Raw genomic sequence first — 16,164 nt, forward strand, 5'->3', positions numbered from 1 at the left:
TTTATTGTCTGCCCATCATGGAGTGTGTTGCTGTAATTCTATGACCCACTAAAGCAATGGTGAAAATCTAATGCCATGAATAATTACTATGTATAAGAGTGGTCTCAGGACTCCTGCTGTCATGTCATGTCGTCTATATTTGCATGCTTTACAGCTAGTTGTTCATTTGCCTCCAGTAATTTGGGGCACATTCAGGTAATGTTGAAAAATGTGGCCACAAGTATCAAAACAATTAGTTGTCATGCAGGACAGAGAAGACAAGCAAATTGCGAGTGTGTGACCACAAAAGAACACATCATTACTGACAATAAAGAAAGTGGTGTAGGTTTTGTAGAAGGTGACAGGGATAGCGTTTGATAATTAAGTGAACAGTCTAATGTTTATTTGAGGTTTATTTGAGAATGAGACAAACTCAATTTTCCAATATTTGATAATTTAGCAAATTTCTTAGCCAGGGCGTGAATGGTTTCTATATGATAGGCTCTAATTTCAACAGCTCTTGTTAACCAATTTGATGCTGACGAAGTCATATCCAAACCTCCAGATATGTTGTTGGTAATTTTAAAACGTAACAATATCAGTCAACTGCAAATTTGGTGAAATAGATTCATGCCACAGGTGAAATGTTATTTATTTTGTATCTGTTAATCAATTGCAGGACAGCTCTTAAGCCTCATAATTCATAATAACTGGCTAGTTGTCCCAAGAGGCTTTCACACAACCATAATAGAAACATTGGAACACAAGAGGTGCTGTGCTACTCCCTTTGTATTGGTGGTAATGTGGTTGTAAGTAAAAATGAATGAAGATGATGAACCAAACAGATAGCAGAACTTTTATTTAGATGTACACAGTACACTGGCTGAGTCTTCTGTTTTTATTTTTACTTCTTTTCTGAGGAGATTCTAATATGCTGTTCTTTTTTAATAAACTGAGGAGTTGTTGTGGTTCTGTTCGTTGAGCTGGGAATTTGTGTTGCAGATGTTTCGTCCCCTGTCTAGGTGACATCCTCAGTGCTTGGGAGCCTCCTGTGAAGCAATTCTGTGATGTTTCCTCCATCACTATAAATGCCGGAGGAAACATCACAGAAGCGCTTCACAGGAGGCTCCCTGATGGAGGAATCATCACAGAAGCGCTTCACAGGAGGCTCCCAAGCACTGAGGATGTCACCTAGACAGGGGACGAAACGTCTGCAACACAAATTCCCAGCTCGGCGAACAGAACCACAACAACGAGCACCCGAGCTACAAATCTTCTCTCAAACTTTGAAAACTGAGGAGTTTCTAATCCCTGGGTTATATATTTCTTTTCCTCTTTTTTTTTCATAAAGCCCTACACTACCTTCAAACAGCGGTAGTGTTTATTTTCCCCAGCACCCATGCTGTATGTGTGTAGGTGTAGAACACAGTGACAAAACAATGAGTGCATAAAACTTTATTGATACTGCACCACCAGGAAGAAAAGAAACACCTGAGTGGCAGTGAGAATCCATGCCATTCTCAGCAGAGGGCAATGCCTCAGTGATTGAAAATGTAAAGGAGAGAGCAAGGATCAAATCCAAATAGAATCAGAGGAGGAGTGGTGGCACAGTGCCTCACAGCGCCAGAGACCTGGGTTCAATTCCCGCCTCAGGCGACTGACTGTGTGGAGTTTGCACGTTCTCCCCGTGTCTGCGTGGGTTTCCTCCGGGTGCTCCGGTTTCCTCCCACAGTCCAAAGATGTGCAGGTCAGGTGAATCGGCCATGCTAAATTGCCCGTAGTGTTAGGTAAGGGGTAAATGTAGGGGTATGGGTGGGTTACACTTTGGTGGGTCGGTGTGGACTTGTTGGGCCGAAGGGCCTGTTTCCACACTGTAATGTAATGTAATCTAATCTAATCTAATCTAATCTAATGTATCAACTGAAAACCTAGCCAGAACACCCTCTGTTCCCTAATCTAGATCATTAATGTATAAAGTGAAATTTGTGATCCCAGTACTTGCAGAACACCACTTGTCACTGGCTGCCATCCTGAGGAAGTCCCTTTATCCTCACTCTCTGCTTTCTGTCAGACAGTCATTCTTCTATTCATGTTAGCACCTTGCCTCGAACACCATTGGCCCTTATCTTATTCAGCAGCCTCCTGTACGGTACCTTGTCAAAGGCCTTCTTGAAGTCCAAGTACATAACATCCATTGCCTCTCTTTGTTTAACCTGCTCGTTACTTTTTTTTAGATTACTTACAGTGTGGAAACAGGCCCTTGCGCTTCGGTGGGTCGGTATGGACCAACAAGTCCATACCGACCCACCGAAGCGCAACCCACTCAGACCCATTCCCCTACATTTCACCCACCGCTGCGGGCAATTTAGCATAGCCATTTCACCTAACCTGCACATCTTTGGACTGTAGGAGGAAACCGGAGCACCCGGAGGAAACCCATGCAGACACGGGGAGAATGTGCAAACTCCACACAGTCGGTCGCCTGAGGCGGGAATTGAACCCTGGTCTCTGGCGCTGTGAGGCAACAGTGCTAACCACAGTGCCATCGTGCCGCCCATAACCACTGTGCCACCGTCACATTTGTCAGGCATGACCTCCCCTTGATGAAACCTATTTTATCATACATTTCCAGGTATTCAGAAATCTCATCCTTTACAATGAACTCCCAAATCTTATCCACAACCAAGGTTAGGCTAATCAACCTGTAATTTTCAGTCTAATGCCTTAGTCCCTTTTTAAATATTGGTGTCACGTTAGCAATTTTCCAGTCCTCTAGTGATTCCTGAAAGATCCCCACTAATGCCTCCACTATCTCGTCAGCTATCTCCTCAGGAATTCTAGGATATAGTCGATCTGGTCCAGACAATTCATCCACTCGCAGAACTTTCCATTTGTCTCGCACCTTCTCCTTGGTGAAGGTCACCATACTCAGCTCTGCTCGCTGACTGTCTTGAATTTTTGGGACATTACTTATATCTTCCACTGTGAAGACTGATGTGAAGTAATTATTCAGTTCCTCAGTCCTTTCCTTGTTCCTCACTACTATCTCTCCAGCATCATTTGTCCAATGTCCCCTTTTGCCCTTTATATATCTAAGAAACTCTTACAGTCTTCCTTTATATTACTGGCTACTTACCTTCATATTTAATCCTCCTTATTTCTTTTTTGTTGCCCGCTATTGGTCTTTGTAAGCTTCCCAATCCTCTAGTTTCCCACTGCCCATTACCACATTATATGCTTTTTCTTTTGTTTTTATGTTTTCCCTGACTTCTCTAGTCAGCCATGGTTGCCTCATCCTCCCTGTGCCATGCTGATTTTTCTTAGGGATGATGTCTCCTGAACTACTCCCAGAAACTCCTGCCATTGCAGTTCCTTTGTCTTTCCTGCTAGACTTCTCTTCCAGTCAGTTCTACCCAGATCCTCCCTCATGCCTCTGTAGTTGTCTTTATTCAGCTGTAATACCTCTGATTCTATGTTGTCCCTCTCAAATTGCCGAGTAAATTCTGTCATATTCTGATCACTGCCTCCTAAAGGTTACTTCCCCTTAAGCTCCCTTTTCAAGTCTACGTCATTACACAACGCTAAATCCAGTATTGCTTGTTCCCCAGTCATATATATAATTGATTTGGGTGTGGGGAGCAAATGTAATATGATTGGGTTTCCGGATGACATAAAATTAGGGGGGCAACTCTGCTGTGAAAAAGATATCATGTGGCTCCAAGAGGATTTGGATAGACTTAGTGAGCAAGAACATAGTTACACAGTGGTTACCACTGCTGCCTAACAGCTCCAGGGACCCAGGTTTGATTCCAGCCTTGGAGAACTGTGTAGGGAGTTTGCATGTTATCCCCATGTGTGCATGTTGGGTGCTTTGGTTTCCTCTTTTAGTCCAAAAATGCACAGGTTAGCTGAATTTTCTAGCAGGATGCTCTTCAGAGGGTTGGTGGAGACTCAATGGGCCAAATGGCCTCTTTCTGCACTGTACGGATTCCATAATTCTGTTCTGTACCAAGGCAGATGGAATCTAATGTGGAAAAATATTCACTTTGGTAGGAGGAGCAGATGTGCAGAGGTTCTTCTTAAATGGTAAGAGCTTGGAAAGTGTAGATGTGCAAAGAGACCTAGGTGTCCTCATCAACAAGTCACTGAAAGCTATCATGCAGATGTAGCAGGCAAGTAGAAAGGGTAATGGTACATTAGAGTTCATCACAAGAAGATTTGATGACAGGAATAGTAAAGTCTGTCTTCAATTGTATAGAGTTTAATTAGATAGCACCTGGGATATTCTATATAGTTTTGTTTCCTTAACATAGGAAGGATGTTATTGTGTTTTGATCCTAGCTGATGTTCCTATTGGACAGGTTAGATCCCAGAATAGTCTGTCTTGATTAATCATGTTTTGATTTTGTTTAATTGAATGTGGCAGTGTTTCACTGAAACATAAACACACAAGTCTAAAAATTTGCTTGTGACAATGAGACAGAAGTTTATCACACAAGACTATTTTAAAAAGTAATTTAAAATTATTTATAACACGTTCACATTAAATATGCAATGAGTTACATGGCAACTGTTTTTTTCATAAGCCTATTTTCATCATAGCAATGTGGTTCATTCGTTGGTTGAAATAACTCCACAGAGGCTGGAATCCTGTCACCAAGTCCCTTTATCTGCAGGTAGAAAATCCTTGACATTGGTCCAGCTCCCTCCAAGCAGCTCTCAAAATGTCTGACATTCATCTTTTTATCTGTAGCCAGGGTTCCCTGACTGTACCAGATTAACAGCCTTAATCGGGAAACTTATATGCTATAAATTCCACCTGGCTAACCTCATTGCAATCACTGCATAGGTGCTCATGAAAAAGTGCCCGCTGTAACATTTGTCTTTTCCAGCTACAAGAATGATTTTTAAATTGTACGATGGAGGATTAAGCTCCATCAGAACAACTAAGGTTTTGTCCTAAAGTTTCTCCAAAAAATCAAGGGATTCTGGTCTGTACAAATATGGCTTTCTTCCACATTGTTGGTGATGTATATTTCAAAATGCTGAAGCGCACCTACACAAGATTCATTATTATCTTCTCCACCATCAAATATTTCTGTTGGCGCATAGTTTTTTTTAAAAAAGTGACTGTTTGATCCTCTATATTGTTACTTTGTAGTAAAACTGAACCCACACCATTGTAGTTGATATTAACAGGAGAAAGTGAGGTCTGCAGGGCTTATGCCCGAAACGTTGATTCTCCTGTTCCCTGGATGCTGCCTGACCTGCTGCGCTTTTCCAGCAGTTGATATTAACAGCCAATTTGGATGGCTTTTCATAATCCGGCGGTGCTAAAACAGGTTCAGTTGTCACCACACCTTTCAAGTTGTTAAAGAGACTGATTTTCTTGCATTAATGGAAATTTGCTGCCTTTCTTTAATAAATTTGTCAAAAGCTGTAAAAGTAGTGAAATGCAGAGTAAGTTTCCAATAAAATGCACTCATGGCAACGTATTGCAAAATTTCACATTTTGACCCAGGCATGGGAAGATTTAAAAAGCCCTGACTTTCACTAGTTCAGTACTACTTGACCGTGGCCCACAGTGTGGTCAGAATAAGTTATTTCATCTTTGGTAAATTCACTCTTAGCTAGATTTAAACCAAATTGACTTTCTGTAGCCAATTAAACAGACCAGTTGAAAATGTTCTTCCTTAATTTGATTGAAACAACAAGTTGTTAATCTAAATCATGAAGTTACATGGCTCTTCAGTTCCTTTATTAGTTAATCACTGAAATGTTGCTGGTGCATTTTTCATTCCCAATGTCATGATTTTGCATTGACAAAGTCTCCTTGGTTTTATAAAACATAATATCTCCAGCATGTTCCAGCCATTGATAGAGACAATATTCTTCCAACAATTCAACTTTGGTGATGAATCAGATGTTCGATTCTTTCAATGCAGTCCTCCAATTTTGGTATAGGATATGAGTCCACTTTTGTTAACATGTTGACTTTGCAATAATAATATCGAATATAATATAGGATAATAATATAGATTAAGCCATCTGGTTTTGGCATCATGATAAATGAATTCCAGCTACTATGACTCTATTTAATAGGTCATTGTCCATCATGAACTTATTCTTTCCTTCACGAGTGAACTGTTCTGGACTGAGTCCATAACAATGACTTGACAACACGTATCACATCCCTTACATTAACATCATCTACAGCCTAGGACGTTTTCCTGGCCTATTCACACAAATTAACTCGTGATTTTGTAATACTCAAGTGTTTTTGAATCACTCATAGGACGTGGACATCTCCAGCTGGACCAACATTGATTGCTCATCCTTAGTTTCCCTTGAGGGGATAGTGGTGAGCTGCCACCTTGAGTCACTGCGGTCTATATGTTGTAGGTAGACCTACAATGCTATGAAGGACGGAATTCCGTAAGACATAGGAGTGGAAGCAAGGCCATTCGGGCCCATCAAGTCCACGCCGCCATTTAATCATGACTGATTGTTGTTTCAATTTCACTTACCTGCATGCTCCCCGTAGTCCTTAATTCCTTACGAGATCAAGAATTTATCCATCTCTGCCTTGAAGACACCCAACATCCCAGCCTCCACTGCGCTCTATGGCAATGAATTCCACAGGCCCACCGCTCTCTGGCTGAAGAAGTATCTCCTCATTTCCATTCTAAATTGACCCCCTCTAATTTTAAGGCTGTGCCCATGGGTCCTAGTCTCCCCGCTGAATGGAAACAACCTCAAAGCGTCCACCCTTTCTAAGCCAAGCACATTATTTTGTAAGTTTCTATTAGATCTTCCCTCAACCGTGTAAACTCTTAATGAATACAATCTCAGGATCCTCATCCAATCATCATACATTTGGCCTACCATTTCAGGGATCATCCGTGTGAATCTCCGCTGGACATGATCCAGTGCTGATATGTCCTTCCTGAGGTGTGGGGCCCAAAATTGGACACAGTATTCTAGATGGGACCTAATTAGAGCTTTACAAAGTCTCAGAAGCACGTCATTGCTTTTATATTCCAATCCTCTTGAGATAAATTACAACATTACATTCACTTTCTTAATCACAGACTCAACCTATAATCAACCTTTAGAGAATCCTGGACTACCACTCCCAGATCCCTTTGTACTTTGGCTTTATGGGTTTTCTCAACGTTTAAAAAATAGTCCATGCCTGTATTCTTTTTTCTAAAGTGTAGGACCTCGCACTTGCTCAAGCTGAATTTCATCAGCCATTTTCTGGACACTGTCCTAAACTATCTAAATCTTTCTGCAGCCTCCCCACCTCCTCAGTACTACCTACCTGTCCGCGTAACTTCGTATCATTGGCAAACTTCGCCAGAATGCCCCCAGTCCCTTTGTCCAGATCATTAATATATAAAGTGAACAGCTGCGGCCCCAACACTGAACCCTTTGGGACCCCACTTGTCACTAGCTGCCATTCCGAAAAAGAACCTTTTATCCCAACTCTCTGTCTTCTGCCAATCCCCAATCCATGCCAGTAGCTCACCTCGAACACCATGGGCCCTCACCAAACTCATCAGCCTCCCATGAGGCACCTTATCAAAGGCCTTTTTGAAATCTAGATAGATAACAACCACTGGGTTTCCCTGGTCTAACCTACTTGTTACCTCTTCCAAGAATTTTAGCAGGTTTGTCAGGCATGACTTCTTCTTACTAAATCCATATTGACTTGTTCTAATCCAACCCTGCACTTCCACGAATTTACCTACAACTGAGATTAGGCTAATTGGCCTATAATTTTCCATCTTTTGTCTTGATCCTTTCTTGAACAAGGAGGTTACAACAGCAATTTTCCAATCATGTGGGACTTCCCCTGACTCCAGTGATTTTTGAAAGATCACAGTCAGCGCCTCCGTTATTTACTCAGCCACCTCAGAACTCTAGGATGTAGCCCATCAGGGCCAGGAGGTTTATCGATTTTTAAACCTTTTAGCTTTTCTAGCACTTTCTCTTTTGTAATGAATACTCAACCATACTCAACTCTGCCCCTTGACGCTCCTTAATTGTTGGGATATTACTCATGTCTTCCACTGTGAAGACTGACACAAAATACTCAGCCATTTCCTTATCTCCCAGTACTAGCGTTCCAGCATCAATTTGAAGCAATCAATGTCTACTTTTGCCTCTCATTTGTTTCTTATGTACTGAAAGAAATATTTACTATCATTTCTAATATTACTGGCTAGCTTACCTTCATATTTGATCCTCTCCTTCCAAATTTCTCATTGTTATCCCCTGTTTGTTTTCGTAGTCTTCCCAATCTTCTGATTTCCCAGTGCTCTTGGCCGCTTTATAGATTCTGTCTTTTTCTTCAGTACATATCCTGACTTCATTTGTCAGCCCCCCCCCCGGATAAACTTTGTTTTCTTTGGGATGAACCTCTGTATTGTGCCCTCAATTACACCCAGAACCCCTGCCATTGTTGCTGTACTGTCTTCCTTGCTAGGCTCTGCTTCCAGTCAATTTTCATCAGTTCCTCTCTCATGGCCCTGTAATTACCTCTATTTAACCGTAACAGCATTGCATCTGATTTTGCCTTCTCTCTTTCAAACTGCAGACTAAACTCTACCATATTATGATCACTGCCTCCGAGGTGTTCCCTTACTTTAAGATCTTTTATAAAGTCTGGCTCATTACATAGAACTAAGTCCAAATAGCCTGCTCCGTTGTGGGCGCCATCACAAGCCAATCCAAAAAGCCATCTGTAAGCATTCCATGAATTCCCTTTCTTTGGATCCATTGGCAACATTATTCACCCAGTACACCTGCATGTTGAAGTCCCCCATGATCACCGTGATCTTGCCTTTCTGACATGCCCTATCTATTTCCAGGTACATCTTGCGTCCCTGGTCCTGACCATTACTGGGGAGGGGGGGGGGGGGTCTGTACATAACTCCCATTAAGATTTTTTTGCCTTTGTGGTTCCTCAACTCCACCCAAACCGAATCCACATCATCTGACTCTGTCATTCAGTGCCATAGATTTAATCTCATTCTGAACTAACAAGGCAATCCCGCCCCCCCCCTCTGCACATCACCCTGTCTTTTTGATAAGTTATAAATCCTTGAATGTTAACTGCCAGTCCTAAATTTCCTGCAACCCTGTCTCTGTGATGCTTACCACATCATCCTCATTCATGATGATTTGTGCCGTTAATTCATCTGCTTTGTTACGAATACTATGGGCATTTAGATAAAGCGCCTTAATGCTAATTTTCTTATCCTCATGATTTCCAACATCTCTAGTAATATGTCCTAAGTTATCATTCCTTTTTGCTTCTTTCCGAGCCTGCCTTGAACTTAAACCCTGCACATATACTAACCTGTTGCTTATCTTTCTACTTGACTCCGTGCTCCCTATTGCTTTCCCTTACCGCCCCCCCCCCCCCCCCCCCCGAATCACATGTCTAATGTCCTAGTGACCAGCCTATTTATCCTTTTCACCAGAACACTGGTTCCAGATCGGTTCAGGTAGAGACCGACCCATCGGTGCAGATCCCTCCGCTTCCAAAACTGATGCCCATGTCCTATGAAATGGAATCCCACTTTCCCACACTAATCTCTTAGCCACATGTTTACTTCCCTAATTTTCTTATCCCTATGCCAATTAGCACATGGCTTGGGCAGTCATCCAGAGATTATCACCCTTGAGGACCTATTCTTCAGTTTCCTTCCTAGTGCTTGATAATCCCCAAATAGGTCCTCCTTCAAAGTTTGTGCAAAGATTTGTAGCTAGGGTGCTCGTTGCTGTGATTCTGTTCGCCGAGCTGGAAGTTTTTGTTGCAAACGTTTCGTCCCCTGGCTAGGCGACATCATCAGTGCTTGGGAGCCTCCTGCGAAGCGCTTCTTTGATGTTTCCTCCGGTGTTTATAGTGGTCTGTCCCAGACCAGCTGAAACTGACAACCGGAAGCGGCAGGGACAGACCACTATAAACACCGGAGGAAACATCAAAGAAGCGCTTCGCAGGAGGCTCCCAAGCACTGATGATGTCGCCTAGCCAGGTGACGAAACGTTTGCAACAAAAACTTCCAGCTTGGCGAACAGAACCACAGCAGGTCCTCCTTCCTAGCCTTGCCTATGTTGTTGGTGCCAATATGGACCACAACAACTGGATCCTCCCCCTCCCGCTCCAATATCCTTTCAAGCCGGTCGGAGATGTCCAACACCCGAGCACCAGGCAGGCAAAACACCATGTGGGACTCCCGATCCGGCTCAGAAAGGATAATATCTCTCCTCCTAATTATAGAATCCCTATAACAGCTACTTGCCTTTTTGCTCCCCCGTCTTGAACGGCCTCCTGCACCATGGTGCCACGGTCAGCTGGCTCATCCTATTCACAGCCCTTTTCCTCATCCATACAGGGAGCAAAAATCTCATACCTGTTAGACAAGGTCAAGGGCTGAGTCTCCTCCACTCCTGAACTCTCAATCCCCCTATCTGCCTAATTTACAATCACACCCTGTTGTCCCTGATCATTAACTGAGTTTGAATTATTTAATCTACTGGGTGTGACCGCCTCCTGAAGCAAAGCGAATAGATAACTCTCCCTCTCCCAGATATGCTGATGTGTTTGAAGCCCAGATTCCAGATCATCCAGAGTTCTTCCAGCAACCAACACTTGCTGCAGATGTGGTCACTGCTGTTCACAATGGGATCAGCCAGTTCCCACATCATACAGCTACAGCACATCACCTGTCCAGCCATCTCTACTTATTTAATTAATTTATACAAATTTATGAGTTAAATAATTTCTAGTACTTCTCTATGGTCTTATTCAACCAACCAACTAATAGTAAACTTTTAATCTATGACACGATACACAAGAAATATAAATTTGAAGGCCTTTCCTTAGCAACACACGAGAATCCCTTTCTTTTGGTTAGAAGATGGGTGAGAGACACTGCAAGTGACATTCCAATGACAGTGAAGGAACAGCGAGATATTTCCAACTTAGGATGGTGAGTGATTTGGTGGGGATCTTGCAGATGGATGTTCCCATGTATCTACTGCCCTTGTGCTTTGAGATGGAATGGGTTGTGGGTCTTTAGTGAATTTCTGCAGTGTATCTTTGTAGAGAAAACACAATATGCTATTGAGTATCTGTGGTGAAGTGACTGAGTATTATGACTGTGGTGCCATTCAACGGCCTGCTTTTTCCTTGATGGTGTTAAGCTGCTTGAGTGTTGCTGGACTTGTATCATCCAGCTGACTTGTGCCTTGTAGATGATGGACAGGCTTTGGTGAGTTATTTGCATAATATTCCAAGCATTTGATCTGCTCTCGTAGCCATTGAGCCACAAATCTTCTCAAAACTCGCTAACTGAGTTTATATGGGGAGTCCTGGTCAGTTTCTGATCAATGGTAAGCCCTAGGATGTTCACAATGAGGGATTCAGTGATGGTAGTGCTATGAATTTGCAAAGGGTGGTAGTAAGATTGTTTCTTGTTGGAGCTGACCATTGACTGGATATGTGTGGCATGAATGTAACTTGCCAGTTTTAAGCCCAAGCCTGGATATTGTCTTGTTGCATCTCGACATAAACTGCTTTGGTATCTGAGGAGGTGTGAATGGTGCTAAACATTGTGCAAACATCAGCAAACATCCCCACTTCTGACTGTATGATGGAGGGAAGGTTAGTGATGAAGCAACTGAAGATGGTTGCATCTAGGACACTACTCTGAGGAACTTTTGCAGACAGTCCCAGGAGCTGGGATGACTAACATCAGTAACCACTAACATCTTCCTTCGTACCAGCTATGAATCCAACCTACTTACAAATCATCGTTCTAAGTAATTTCAAAACATTGTGCTGTCTAATGTTTTTAAAACATTTGTTAAATGTTAGTAAGTTTTGAGACTTGTAGCTCAGGTCGAGGTTCTGGATGTAAGTTTTCTCACTGAGCTGGAACTGGAAGGTTTGTTTTCAAACCTTTCATCACAATACTAGGTAACATCATCAGTGAGCCTCTGGATGAAGCACTAGTGGTAGTGCCCACTTTCTATTTGTATGTTTAGGTTTCCTTGGATTTGGTGACATAATTTCCTGTGGCAATGTCATTTCCTGTTCTTTTTCTCAGGAGGTGATACATGGGATCCAAGTCAATGTGTTTGTTGATAGAGTTCCGGTTGGAATGCCATGCTTCTAGGAATTCTCGTGCATGTCTCTGTTTGGCTTGTCCTAGGATGGAGGTGTTGTCCGAGTCAAAGTGGTGTCCTGCCTCATCTGTATGTAAGGATACTCGTGAGAGTGGGTCATGTCTTTTTTGTGGCTTGCTGATGTTCAAATATCATGGTGGCTAGTTTTCTGCATGTTTGTCCAATGTAGTGTTTGTTACAGTTCTTTGCAAGTTATTTTGTAAATTACATTAGTTTTGCTTGTTGTCTGTTTAGGGTCTTTCAAGTTCATTAGCTGCTGTTTTAGTGTGTTGGTGGGTTTGTGTGCTATCATGATGCCAAGAGGTCTGAGTAGTCTGGCAGTCATTTCTGATATCTGGGTTCTTAGCAGAGACAATAACGCAGAGACTCAAACAAACAGCTCTGCCGACCATCCAACCCAAACTTTGGGTCCGCTCCATGGATTTCCATAATATCTCTTCAAAGTATTGCTATGACTCTCATTGGTTCTTCCTCCTGTCTGGATAACTCATACAGAATTCATGTCATTGGATTTCTTTTTAATTTGATATGGTCTCATGACATTGCATTCAATGGTTCCCTAGAAACTGGTAAAGTGACCGACACCTTGTCTTCAGTAGTTTCAATCTTTGGCCTTTTTATTTGTTCTAGTTTTCATTGTTTTTTGAGCATTTTTCAAATGCTACATGGTTAACTAAAATGCTCTGCTTGGTTTTTCTATGAAAGTGAAAGCACTATTTGGAAGAGCAGTCTTTTATTTATCAACTTTTCTTCAAGCAGTTTAAGTGCTCCCCTTGCCTCATACCTGATCTGTTCAAAGAAATTAATCCTGTGGACTCTTTAGGGACTTGTCTCAAGATAAACAGGAACAAGGGAATTCCTTTATCCCAATCATTGTGAAGTTCTTTTCAGTAAGCTCCAATCATTAGCTTCAAAATTCGATGACAACATGCTAATCCACCTGTAGATAGCAAATAATAAGCACAGAACCATAGAAATGATACAGCATTGAAAGGGACTTTTCAGGGAACATGTCTCGGATACATGCACCAAACAACCCCACTGCCCTGTGGCCGACTACTTAGACTATTGCACAAAGTACGGAGGCATGGGATTGAGGGAGATTTATAGGTCTGGATCTTTACTCAGAATAGAAGGAGTGTGGAACACATTGCCTGCAATTTTAGTAGACTCGCCAACTTTAAGTGCATTTAAATAGTCATTGGATAAACATGTAGATGAAAATGTAGGATAGATGGGCTTCAAATTGGTTCCCCAGGTCAGCGCAAAATCGAGGGCCTGTACTACGTTGTAATGTTCTATGTTCTAACACCCCCTCCCACTCCACCAAGGACTTGCAAATCCTGGGCCACCTCCACTGCCAAATCCAAGTCACCTGAATGCCTGGAGGCAGAATGCCTCATGTTCTACCTTGGGACCCTCCAACCACACAGCATCAATGTTGACTTCACCTGTTTTCTCATTTCCCTTTCCCTCACATCATGCCAGATCCAACCCTCCAACTCAGCACCACACTCTTGAACTGTCCTACCAGTCCACCTTCCTTCCCACCTATCTGCTCCACTCTCTCCTCCGACCTGCATCTACCTATCGCCTTCCCTGCTACCTCATTCCCACCCAACCCCCACTCCACCCTCCTATCTATCTCTCAGCCCCCTTCCAACTCCCCACATATTCATGATGAAAGCCTAATATCAGAAATGTCAAATCTCCTGCTCCTTGCATGCTGCCTGAGCTGCTGTGCTTTTCTAGTGCCATACTCTTCAACTCTGATCTCCAACGTCTCCAGTCCTCACTTTCTCCTAGTCACTGTAACCTTAAAAGTGAAGCCTTTTCCAAGGATGCCTCCCTTTAAAGAAGTTCTCCTCCTTCCACAGGGATCTCAGTGAGGATCTCAATGCAGCCCTCTGGTCATCTCCTGTACCCTGAAGCTCTTCAGCAAAGACTTGAAGCAGACCCACTACTGCAGTCCCATCTCCTTCCTTAGCACCTGCCTATGCAACTGACTTATCTCGCATGGACTCAACTACATTCAGGCAATCACAATTTGGACCTGACCAGGACACCACAACCTATAGCAAATCTAAAGCCTCCAGAAATGGTTCTCCCTCTGGATTCTCTACTCCACACACACAGCTATCCATTGTCATTTCTACTCCCTACAGTCAGGCTTGCCCCAGCTCAGGTCCACACACTCCGAGACCTGCAAAGGAGGTCTGCTAAACTGCATCCTGAGAAGGATCCACATACTCAACAAACACTATTTCTCCAGCTTATCGGACATCAATGAACATAAGTACACCAAACTCTCATGTACTTGCCTCCAAATCCAGGATTCCTTGATCACCCAAGAACCTTCTCCTGGCCTCTAGAACGGTTCAGATGCCATTATCTAAGCAACTGCTACAACTACCATCACCACTGCCAATGATGACTTCAGTTCTGCCCTCGTAGCCACTGCTGAACAATACTGCCTCTGTGATCGCCGCCAGAATGACCACCTCCGCAAATGTTCCCAGATCCGCCGCCAGAACCAACACCATCAAAACCTCCACGAAGGCTGCCTGTTACGTCACTTCTGCCCCATGGTTGCTGCCACCTATGCCATGTCCGCCATCGCTGATGTCACTCACCGGAAAACTGCCGATGAACACTCCTCTCCCACACCTGCTTCCGTCCCTGCGGTTGCCACCAAACTCGCCACTTTTATGCCAGCCGACCATGTTGCCTCTGCAGCAGCCGCCAAAGACATCGCAAACGTTCTATGGAATGTCACTTCCACACCCTGTGTATGCCACTGAATGCACTGCTTCTGCCCTCCACCACCCCCTACCCCCAAAAACCCGGTCCACCGCGGTTTACGTCACTTCCTTTGGTGACATCACCGATGACCACCCCCACTCCAGAGACAGTTTCCACCGCACTCCCAACTCCAGCTCTACACCAGCTTCTAGCCCCCAGCCCTATCAAGCTTTTACCATCCCTCCAGACCTTCCCCTCACTGAGGATAAATGATTAGTCCTCAATAAAGATCTATCTTCATCTCACTACACTCCCGGGTCAAGAAATTCCATACACGTCGCGACATCAAACTCCTCTTCCTCCGCCTCAGTGCATACTTTTTTTCATCAGGTCTCCCACCCACCCTTCAAGGACCCCTTCTCCTGCCTCCAACATACTCCAATCAGTTGGAAAGCCTGTGCTGGTCTGTTACCTAATTTCAGCTTCTTTATCTCCAACTGCTGCTGTGACATTTACTCCCTCAACCTATCCATCCCTCTCACCCACTCCAACCTCTCACTCTTTCAAAGTGCACCCCTCCACACCTTCCACTCCAACCCCAACCTCACCATTAATCCAGTGGACAAGGTGGGGTCCAGTGGTAGTTTGGCCCACCGATGTCTACACTGCTGAAGCCAGGCGCCAACTCATGAACACCTCTTCCTCCTGCCCCTTCGACCATGACCTCATCTTCCATCGCCTCCCAGACCCTCCACAACCTCATCACCTCAACAGATCTCCCATCCACAGCCTCTACATCATAGTCCCGGAACCCTGCACTGCCCGGTTCTACCTCTTACCCAAATTTCACAAACCTGACTGCCTCGGTCGACACATCGTCTCACCTGCTCCTGCCCCACTGAATTTATCTCCTCATAACTTCACACCGTCCTGTCACCCTTGGTCCAGCAACTCCGCACAGACATTCAGGACACCTCCCACACCCTCCACCTCCTCCATGACTTTCGTTTCCATTGCCCCCAATGCCTCATCTTCACCATGTGCATCCAGACCCTCTACACAACCATCTGCCATGACACAGGCCTCCAAGCCCTCCATTTTTTCCTCTCCCAAAGACCCAACCAGTACCCTTCCACCGACACACTCATTCGATTGATGGAGTTGGTCCTCCCACACAACAATTTCGCCTTTGAATCTTCCCAGTTCCTTCAGACCAAATGGGTAGCCAGGGAACCCACATGG

The 16,164-nt window shown here is 43.8% G+C and overlaps 1 protein-coding gene across 4 annotated transcripts in view; it reads left to right on the forward strand.

The window, feature by feature from the left end:
* Positions 1–16,164, forward strand: part of abcc4 (ATP binding cassette subfamily C member 4 (PEL blood group)) — a 624,022-nt gene that overhangs the window by 375,737 nt on the left and 232,121 nt on the right. The gene's annotated exons all lie outside the window — the stretch shown is intronic.

This window comes from Chiloscyllium plagiosum, unplaced genomic scaffold (assembly GCF_037043375.1).
Source record: "Chiloscyllium plagiosum isolate Xiang-an unplaced genomic scaffold, Cpla_swu_hap1 HiC_scaffold_6, whole genome shotgun sequence".
Classification (NCBI taxonomy): domain Eukaryota; kingdom Metazoa; phylum Chordata; class Chondrichthyes; order Orectolobiformes; family Hemiscylliidae; genus Chiloscyllium; species Chiloscyllium plagiosum.